The sequence below is a fragment of the Castor canadensis genome, chromosome 1 (genome assembly GCF_047511655.1).
Source record: "Castor canadensis chromosome 1, mCasCan1.hap1v2, whole genome shotgun sequence".
NCBI classification, from domain to species: domain Eukaryota; kingdom Metazoa; phylum Chordata; class Mammalia; order Rodentia; family Castoridae; genus Castor; species Castor canadensis.
This window is the reverse complement of record NC_133386.1, coordinates 55,502,662-55,512,382: the sequence shown is the minus strand read 5'-3', so window position 1 is coordinate 55,512,382 and position 9,721 is coordinate 55,502,662. Positions and strand designations below refer to the sequence as shown.

Below are 9,721 nucleotides of genomic sequence, written 5' to 3'. Positions count from 1 at the left end.
GTAAATGGAGTTTGTTAAAAGTTAGGGAAGGGAAATACAAAGGGTGGGCGCAGGTGGAGTCTGCTGGCAGAGAGAGCCTGCTTCTCTTTTCCAGGTGCTTTTAAAACTTACGCTGACCTATGGGAAGGGAGGACCAGGTGATTTCCATCCAACAATCAATGAGTGGGGAGAGGCAGGTGAGGGCACAACATGGTTAATCTGAGATTAATGTTTTTCTATGAGTCCTGAACTTTGCCTACTTTTAGCCTGACTCCGTGGGAATCATTTGACTTGGCCTGATTCATTTTGTATAGAATTATTTAAAGTAAAACTTCATTAAGAATTCAAAGAAAGTAACCAGGTGCCAGTGGCTCACGCCTGTAATCCTAGCTACTCAGGAGGCAGAGATCAGGAGACTCACAGTTCAAGACAAACCCTGGCAAATAGTTCTCCAGACCCTATCTCAAAAATACCCAAGACAAAAAAAGGTTGGTGGTGTGGCTCATGTGGTAAAGTGGCTGCCTACCAAGTGAGAGGCCCTGAGTTCGAACTCCAGTACTGGCCAAAAAAAAAAAAAAAATTCAAAGAAAGCCATGATTCCCAATTCCTATCAGACTTCCTAAGGATTACTGGCCTTGGCCACCAGACCCAGAATGGTGAGGTTTAAGTCAGCTAATGTATGCAAAGTGCCCAGAGTGGGATTCAGTCAGAAACTGATTTCTCCCTAGTCTGCCTCTCCAAGCTGTAGTCCAGACCTCCTCTCACACTGTAATGCAGCCAGTTTCCAGTGGAAACTGCAAAGTAGAAAGCAGGTAAGAGGTAGAGAGGCCTAGCAGGCTCCCAAGGCCCCCACTCCCTATGTACCCTTATAGTGGGCAGTCTCCAAGCACTTCTGTTAACCCTGTCCTCCTTTCCAGCTGCTGAGTGTCAGGCCTCAAATCCCACTTCCAAATAGCCTCAGCTGTAAGACAGCCCCACAAATCCATCAGCACCACCTGGGGAGAGGCAGGGGCTTTGGGCCTGAGCCAGGTGTCACATGCCTGCCTTCAGGGCCAGGAAATGAGGCGCCAGGGTGAAACTGCATTCCAGGGTTTGACTGCTATTCAGCCCAGGTAGATAGGAAGGCAGGGCAAAGGGTGGGGCCCATGGGGAGAGGAAACACCAGGCTCTAGCATTTGCTGGGACACACAATCTGCTTGAAATAAAGAGCCTCGGCCTCCTGTCAAGAGCCCTCGTCTGTGTGCTTGGTTTTGTCACCACCTTCCAAGTGTCGGTTTCATTATCTTTGCAGTGCTTGTGAAAGTGTGGTCTAAGGACAACCTGGGGAGTCTTGAGATTGAAACTATTTTCATAAGGTTACTAAATTCTTCTCTGTTCTTTTCACTTTTGTTTGGCTCTTTGAGACAGAGTCTCAGTAAATTGAACCCATATAAACTGAAGTTCCTTTGAGTCAGCAATAATTTTTAAGAGCTTAAGGAGACCCTGGGACCAAGCAGCTACTCTGAGGAGGCCCTGACTCTGTGGTCCCTGCCGACAAGCAATGAACCTGGTACCAATATGGCGCCTCCCCTGCCTGCAAGCAGCCATCTCTTGTAATCAGATCGCCATTTCCTTCTACCTCTAGAATGTTCCATGTCAAGAACACCTGAGCCTGGGGCACGTGCAGGGAACTTGGTGAAGCTGCTGCTGTCTGGGGCCCAGGGAACTCAACTAGCAGCAGAACAGTGAAGACAGGAGCAGGGGTCCAGTGGGGCCAGAGCCCTGAGGCCTCAGATGACTGGGTTTTGCCATTCACATGCAGGTGACTCCATGAATCAACCCAGACTCCCCATAAGCTTCTGATTCTCTGGCAGTTGAGGAGTTAGTAGGCAAGTCCTAATGACTAACTTATCCTTAAAGGTACCAGGACCTCAGGCTTGTCCTGGGCTCAGTGCCCTTCTTATTATTTTTCAAACCTTCTCCCTATTTCAGCTTCCACTACCATCCAGAAGCACTGCTCAGCAGAAATGCAATGTGAGCCACTTATTCTAGTAGCTACATTTTAAGAAACAAGTGACTTTTTTTGTACAGTAATATACGCTAATAAAAATGAATGGGGAAAAAAAAGAAATTCTATTTGGTTCCCTCACAAAAAATACTGAATAACATTTTATTTATCTGAAATATTATCATTTCAACATATAATCAATGGAAGCAATCAATGTTTTACCTTCTTTTTTTGTACTAAATCTTTGAAATCTAGTGTGTATTTTAGACTCTGTACATCTCAACTTAGACATGATTTTTCTCTGGAAAAACTTGATCTGAATACAGTTGTTACAAAATTCATATTTGAAAAAGTAGATTCACATACCCAAGTTGTTCCAAGCACACTTAAAAGTGCTCCAATAGCTACATCAAGTATTTAAATACCAATTTTTAAATTTAAATTAATTTAAATGAAATTTAGAAGTTCATTTCTTGGTTGCAGTAGTCACATTACAAGAACTCTTTATAACTAGCTGTATTTTTAATGAAAATAAATGTGAGAAAGCAACAAATGTTCAATATTCAAAATTTAAACATTATAGAAACCTAAGAAATAGAGCACAATAAGCTCCCTATTCCAACACTGACAACTGTTGTCGACAATGCAGACATACTTTTCCCATTTCACTTCTTTCTGTATATTCTTACAGTCACTGTTATTAATAATTTGTATAAAATAGTGTAATCCTATTTTTACTTTCCTTCATTAAACACACATGTACATAGCACTAGAAGGGGTAAACAGACTGGTAAGGTATGAGACTCACTCATGTGTAAGAAAACAAAACAAGAAAACAAGTCAGACTTATAAACACGTCGAAGAAAATGAATAAGGAATAAGGTTGGAGGAGATGATAATTGAGTTCAAAGCCCTAATGACTTAATCATCTCCCCCCAAAGACCCTACCACAATGGAGATTGTCAACATAGGAATTTAGGGGACACATTCAGATCACAGCAAGTACATGATGAAAAGCAGGTCTCTCTCCAGATGCAGACAGTCACCCTCTTCCTGTGATTTCTTCCCAAGATTGTTGCGATGGTCTGTTTGTGCGATGAAGGCCTGTGGGAGGAGATGCCTTCTGTCATCTGTCTCCATCACTATATCTTGCCAAGGCCTCCCATCTCTGCAGGTCCACATCACAAAGCACTTATTTGGGTCTCTGTTGAAGGACACCTTGGTTGTCCCTCCAGTTTTTGCTACTTGCAGACCATGCTGCAATGACTAAGCAGAGGTCCTCTGAATATACCTGTAGTATTCCACTATGGAGAGTGGCATAATGTATTTAGCCAACTCGTTATTGAAAATCATTTAGGCTATTGCCTCTGGGATGTGTGTGTGTGTGTGTGTGTGTGTGTGTGTGTGTATGTGTGTGCACATGTGTAGCAGTTGTATAATGAACATCCCTGTACACAAATCTTCAAATTCCATTCAAAGAAATTGCTACATCAGAATGTTTTTGAACTTAAATTTTTCATCAATAGTATTAATTTTTCTCCAAAGGTCTTGTACCAACTTACCTCCCAACTGTGTTTAACAGTGCCTCTAACCCTGTGACCTCACTGAAGTTGTTTATTATAAAACCTCTGTGAAGGCTTGGGGGGAGGAGCTGAGTAGAGCATGTGTTCCTTTAGAGTAGAGGCTCTGGGTTCAATCCTCAGCACCAAAAAGTAAAAATAAGCTGGTGGAGTGGCTCAAGTGGTAGAGCACCTGCCTAACAAGCATGAGGCCCTGAGTTCAAACCCCAGTACCACCAAAAAAAAGTACTCCCAAAAAGTAAAACGAAAAACTATGATTTTCGTAACTAATCTAAAAGGTGAAAAACAGTATCTTGCTATTACATTTTAATGAAATTTTATTTAATTATTCCTGCAATTGGCCATTTTCTTTATGTTTTCAAATTGTATTTCATTGTCTGCCTCTCCAACTGTCCTTTCCTCTTTTTTCTTATTGAATTGTAGGTCCTTTCTTATTGAATTGTAAAACTTTAAAAATATATATTCAATATGCTGAGCACCAGGGGCTCACACCTATAATCCTAGCTAGTTGGGAGACTGAGACTGAGAGGACCAAGGTTCAAGGCCAGCCTGGGCAAATAGTTTTCGAGATCCCATCTCCAAAATAACCAGAGCCAAATGGACTACAGGTGTAGCTCAAGTGGTAGAGCACCTGCTTTGCAAGTATTAAGCCCTGAGTTCAAACCCCAGTCCCACCACTTGAGATCCTTCCACCTCAGCATCTCAAGTGCTGGGATTACAAGCATGTGTCACCATATCCAGCTATATATATCTTCAGTTGTGTCTTAGATAGCTTTAGACAATCTAGATCCATGTGGGATTTATTTTGGTAGGAGAAAGAAGTCAGCCATGCATTTTTAAACGGAGGTCAGTTGTTTAACCAAGCACTGTTTATTGAGTAATCTCTCTTTCCGCCACTGACTTGAAGCAACCTTTGAGAGGCCCACGTTGGAACTTGAGAAACAGTGCTGACTATGCTGGTGCCTCTGAAAGTGGAGCCACTCTCTTCCACAGCGTATGTGCATGCATATGTACGTGTACACGTGTGTGTTCCCTTCCAACGCATGGCTCACTCTCCTCCCTTGAAGGAGCAGTGGCCCCTGGGGCTCCCATGTTCCTCTTCACTGGTGCACTCAACAGGTGTGGAGCCAGTGCTTTTTGACGACCACAAATAAAACTCTTAATGGAAACATCATTTAAAAGTAAGCACAGCGAATGATGTAAGTAAGGCAATATATACAATTTTGTTATAAAGCAAAAACTTAAAGGGAAAGGAAAATCAAAGAGGCCACTAGATAAAATAAAAAGGTCCCAAAGTAGAAAGCCTTAACCTTCTTGTTCCAGCTTTGTGGTGTTTGACACATCTTCTCCCGGCTTCTACCCTCCCTCCCCAACACAGAAGTTGTAGCAGAAAACTCTGAGGAGCTTCCGGGGGTAGTAACACTATAGATTCCAAAACCTCCTTGGGCCTCTTTCCAAGGTTTTTTCTCACTTCCCAAGGATTTCTTTCTTGAGATTCTTCCATATGATTCATGCCCTGAGGGTTTCTTGACTTTGCTTTGCCCTGAAAGCCTTAGATCAGGACTGTAATCGGGTTTCTCCTTTGTGTTGTCGCTATTTTCAAGTCTTTACAAAAAACTCCTCATGAAACTTGCAGTCTCTCACTTCCCTGGGTCTTATCCTTTGAAAGAAGCGGTATATTAGGATGGTCACCCGAGTCTGGCTGAGATTCTCATTCAAGCCAAGACAGTAAATTCCACATTTGTGGATTTAACGATTCAGCACTCAAAGACCCAATTGCTGTTCATTCATACTGCACAGAAAAGGCCTGGAAGGACTAGTTTCAGATGCCAGTGTCAGGGGAAATAGATGGCAGGTCCTTGGTCTCACCCAAGAAAGAATTCAGGGGTCGACACACAGAGGAGTCTTTAATAGAGCGGATTTATTTAAGCAAAAGCTAGATTTTATTAAAGCAGAACTTATCATAAAGCAATAGTGCACCCCCAAAGGAAGCTGAGGGCAGACAGTTTGTCTAATCAAAGTATCCTGAGCCCCCAGTTTTAGGTACTTTTATGAATTGGACTTAATGATTATGCTAATCCTCTGAGTGTCATTATGGAGTTTTCTAAGGAATGGAAGAGCACATCCAAGGATGGGAGAATGAGAAGTTTTGTGGATTTGGGAGCCACAGATTGGTCAAAGAATTTACCAAGATGAAGATTAGGAACAAAGCAAAGGTTGAGAAGGGATAGAATGGCAGTTGGCTGTGCAAAGGAGCATAGAAGTCAAGACAAGGTTGAGAATAGGGTTTATATTTGGATTCGGCTACTTTTGATTGGATATCTCCCTCTTTACAGACCTTACTGATTTGTTGTCTCTTCCAGAGACCATGGGTTGAACTTGACATGCTGGACCATCCCTGGGACCTTGGCTTTTACTCTGTGATCCATCTCTCCCCACTGCCCAGGGGGCTGGATCCACCCCCACCTTCCATCTGTTCCTTGATATGCCTTTGTCTGCCACGTCTCCTTAAAATGGAGGCCTCCCCCACAGGAAGTGGTTTACCTAATAAGGTGTCCTCAGAGCCAAGATGACAATTTGAGGGAGGTGTGTGCATGAAACCATAACTCAGATATTATGTAGACAAAGCCTCTGGTTAAACTCTAGAGTTGGGAAAGTTGGAGTTGTTGCTGCTGGAACCTTTGGCAGCTATACCAAGAAGTAGTCTCAGCCTTAGTCAACCGTTACTCCAGGACAACGGTGGAGCAGGATGTTTGGCCAAATGCACCCAGATGCAGTGTTGCACCTGCTCCCGGCTCCTTTGTGTCATTGTTACTCCCTTTCTACCTGCCTACCCCATATAGGGAATGGAAACTTTGACTTTTACTTCATCTATTTCTATGTGGATTTTTTTTTCTAACAGATATTTACTCCTTTAAAATTTTTTTAAACATTTTTTAAAGATCTCATTGAATCATCAGACTCCCTGTGTGGAAAGGAGGGGATGGCCAGAACTGACTGTCTCAATTGTTTACTGCAAGCTTCTGGTCTCTGCTGAAGGCCACACCTGTGTGTCTCACCTGCTCTTCTCCTCCCATTCTGCAGAGATGCTGGGTAAATAGAGCTCCTTTGCTGACCTGGCCTTTGGGTGCAGTGTGAGTGGAAGAACAGAAGCAGGGTGAAGAGATGGTTCTGGTAGGTTGGGCAGGTGGCACAGGGTGAGAGTTCCAAGGCCAGCCAGTGAGCTCAGAGTTCCAGACACAAGCCCCATTGCTGGGATGCTCCATTTTCATGTTGGATCAGACTCTAGAGAAAGAAGCACTTTCAAGGCAGAAAACTTCACCTTGTATAATAAGGGAGGCCCTTGGGCAAGCCCACCTGGCAGGAGGACCATGGAAGCTGGCTCCTGGTGTGTGAAAACCTGAGGGGCAGGAAAGGGGTCAGAAAGGGAACAGGGGCAACTGGAGCCATACTGAAGGAAGGTCTTCCCCTGCCAGAAGGCCAGGGAAGCCTAGGAAGCAGATCTTTAATAAGAAACACACTAGTGTGGACTGCTGAGAGAAGCTGAAGGTGAAAAAGCAAAAGAACTTCTCATTGCCCCATGACTGTGGACAAGTGAACAGTATTCTTGCAGATCCCTCTGCCCAGCTAGTGAATGTTGGTATTATTTTCAGTCCATTAAATTTCCTTAGAAAATTCGTTGTTAAAACGTGCCCTCCTTCCCATTTTTCACTTGCTGGGAGCGTGGGGGTTTGAATCCCACTTAGTCTCTCCCAGCCCTCAGATAAAAGTAACGTCAGCTGTCATGCTATGAGCATCTTTGGGGCTTTTCACAGTGTGCATTTTGCACATACAAATTTAGAATTCATCTGGGTTAGACTTTCTTTAAAAATTTTTTTTGGGTAGGGGCAGGCTCTTCCTGTGTAGCCCAGGCTGGCCTCGAACTTGTAATCCTGTTGCTTCAGCCCCCCATGTGCTGGGATTATACCATTACCAGCTCTAGACTTTCCTATGCTAATACTGCCTTGATAATCCTATTTCTTACCCAACTTCATCAACCATCCCTTCCTATTGCTTCCACATCTTTACCCTCAAATCCCATGTCCAAATACCGACCCCACAAGGTTTAGATAGCACTCTAGCTTGATACCCAACCCCTCAGCATCCTTTCCTTTTGGTTCAGAAATTTCCCATATGCTACACATGTGTCACCTCCCCCATTTTCAACATCCTCTGTCAGAGTGGTACATAGAGGTCAAGATGAGCCTACATTGACACATCATTATCAGATCATCACCAAAGTTAGTGTTAAATAATGAACAGGGTCCACTTTTGGTGTTCTATTCTATTTGGAAAAATGTATCCACCATTACAGTATCATACAGAAGTTTCACTGCCATGAAAATCCTCTGTTCCCTTCCTATTCATCCCTCCATCCTTTCCACCTCCCCCATCTTTCTACTGTCTCCATAGTTTTGTCATTTCTAGAATGTCATATTGTCAGAATCATCCCGTATGTAAGCTTTGCAGATTAGTTTCTTAGATTTAGTAATATGAAGTTTCTCCCAGGTCTTTTCATGGATTGACAACTCATTTCTCCTTAGCGTTTTTTAGTACTCATTGTATGTATGTATGACAGTTTATTTATCAATGTACTTACTAAAGGACCTCCCTGCTGTGTCCAAGTTTGGGCAATTATGAATAAAGACGCTGTAAACGTTTATGTGAAGCTTTTTAGGTAGCCAAAGTTTTTAATTCATTTGAGTAAACAGCAAGGAGCACGATTACTGGATCACACAGTAAGACAATGTTTACTTTTGTAAGAAATGCCAAACAGGCTCCCAAAGTAGTTGGGTCATTTTGCATTCCCAGCAGCAAGGACTATGAGTTCCTGCACCTCTGCATCTTTGCCAGCATTTGGTGGTATAATTGTTGTAGAGTTTGGCCATTCTGGCAGGTGTGTGGTGCTTGTCATTTATATATTTTCTTTAGTGAAATGTCTGCTAAGGTTCATAGGTCCATTTTTAATCAAGTTTCTTATTTTCTTATTTTTCAGTTTACAGAGTTTTGGGTATATTTTAGATACCAGTCCTCTATCAGATACGTGTTTTGCAAATATTTTCTCCTAGTCTGTGGGTTGTCTTTTTATTCTCATGACCGTGTCTTTCTCAGAACAGAAAATTTTAATTTTAATAAAGTCTAGCTTCTTGATTCTCCCTTCCTCAGTACCCTTTTAAAACTTGAATCTGAGGTCATGACCTTGCTACCTCAAAACCTGTTCTGAAAGACTGAAGCAGTGAGCATGTGGCTGTTGACTATATCGACACCATCAAGTTGATGATGTTAGCCACCCTTTCTCCTGGGTTTGAGTGGTCTTGGGGGTTTTGAGGGCCTCTGATGTAACTTATGAAGTCTTCCTAGAACACCCATCTCTGACTTTTGCCTCTTATGGGAGAAAAAGAAAAATTGAGCTACTCCTGTATTTCCTGGGTGAGACCTTGTCAGATCCTGCAGTCCACATGTCCTGACAAGGACTCAAACACCACCAGCTCAAGGTTGACAAGAGGAATTTTAATTTTTGTGAAAATCTGGTCATTTTCTGGATGAAAAGTCATCCTGTCTTGCATAGCTTCCAGTTCCATTACTGCTCCCTCTCTTTCCACCACACCCCGTGCATGAAACAATTGAGTCATAAACAACTTGAAAATTAACTATAAAACACCAGAATCGGTAAAGCCTTCAGCCCCCCAACTCGGCATCATTGTTATGAGCAACCAGACTCATGGTTCATCCATTTACCTCGATAAAAGCAGTAACATCTTACCCTGGATGGATAGACAATAAGGAATCATTTTTCTCCTTTTTGTGTCTCTCTCAGGAAAGCAGAGCTGATTAAAAAATAAAAGTTACCATCTGGTAAATATCTTGGAACTATTTGTGCTTTGAAGCCAAGGTAATAAACCTTTTGAACCAACTGCGAAATAAAAGACAAGGGGCAAATTCGAGAGGACTTTTGCACACATTCTCTCCTGTCATTTCATGACATGGTTTTCACATTAGATCTTTAATAGCTCATCAATCTGATTATAGTACCATTAGCCCCACTTCCAATCCTGATTAGTCACTCTGCTCTTGTTGCTCACAAAGATTAATTTTAGGTTTTTCTCAATTAGGATTAAATGTTAACCAAAATGTA

At 42.5% G+C, this 9,721-nt stretch overlaps 1 non-coding gene across 1 annotated transcript; it reads left to right on the top strand.

The window, feature by feature from the left end:
• Window positions 1-3,691: 3,691 nt before the first annotated feature.
• Trnav-aac (transfer RNA valine (anticodon AAC)) lies at window positions 3,692-3,764 on the top strand. The gene has a single exon. It is a non-coding gene; the product is annotated as a tRNA-Val (tRNA).
• Window positions 3,765-9,721: the final 5,957 nt, after the last annotated feature.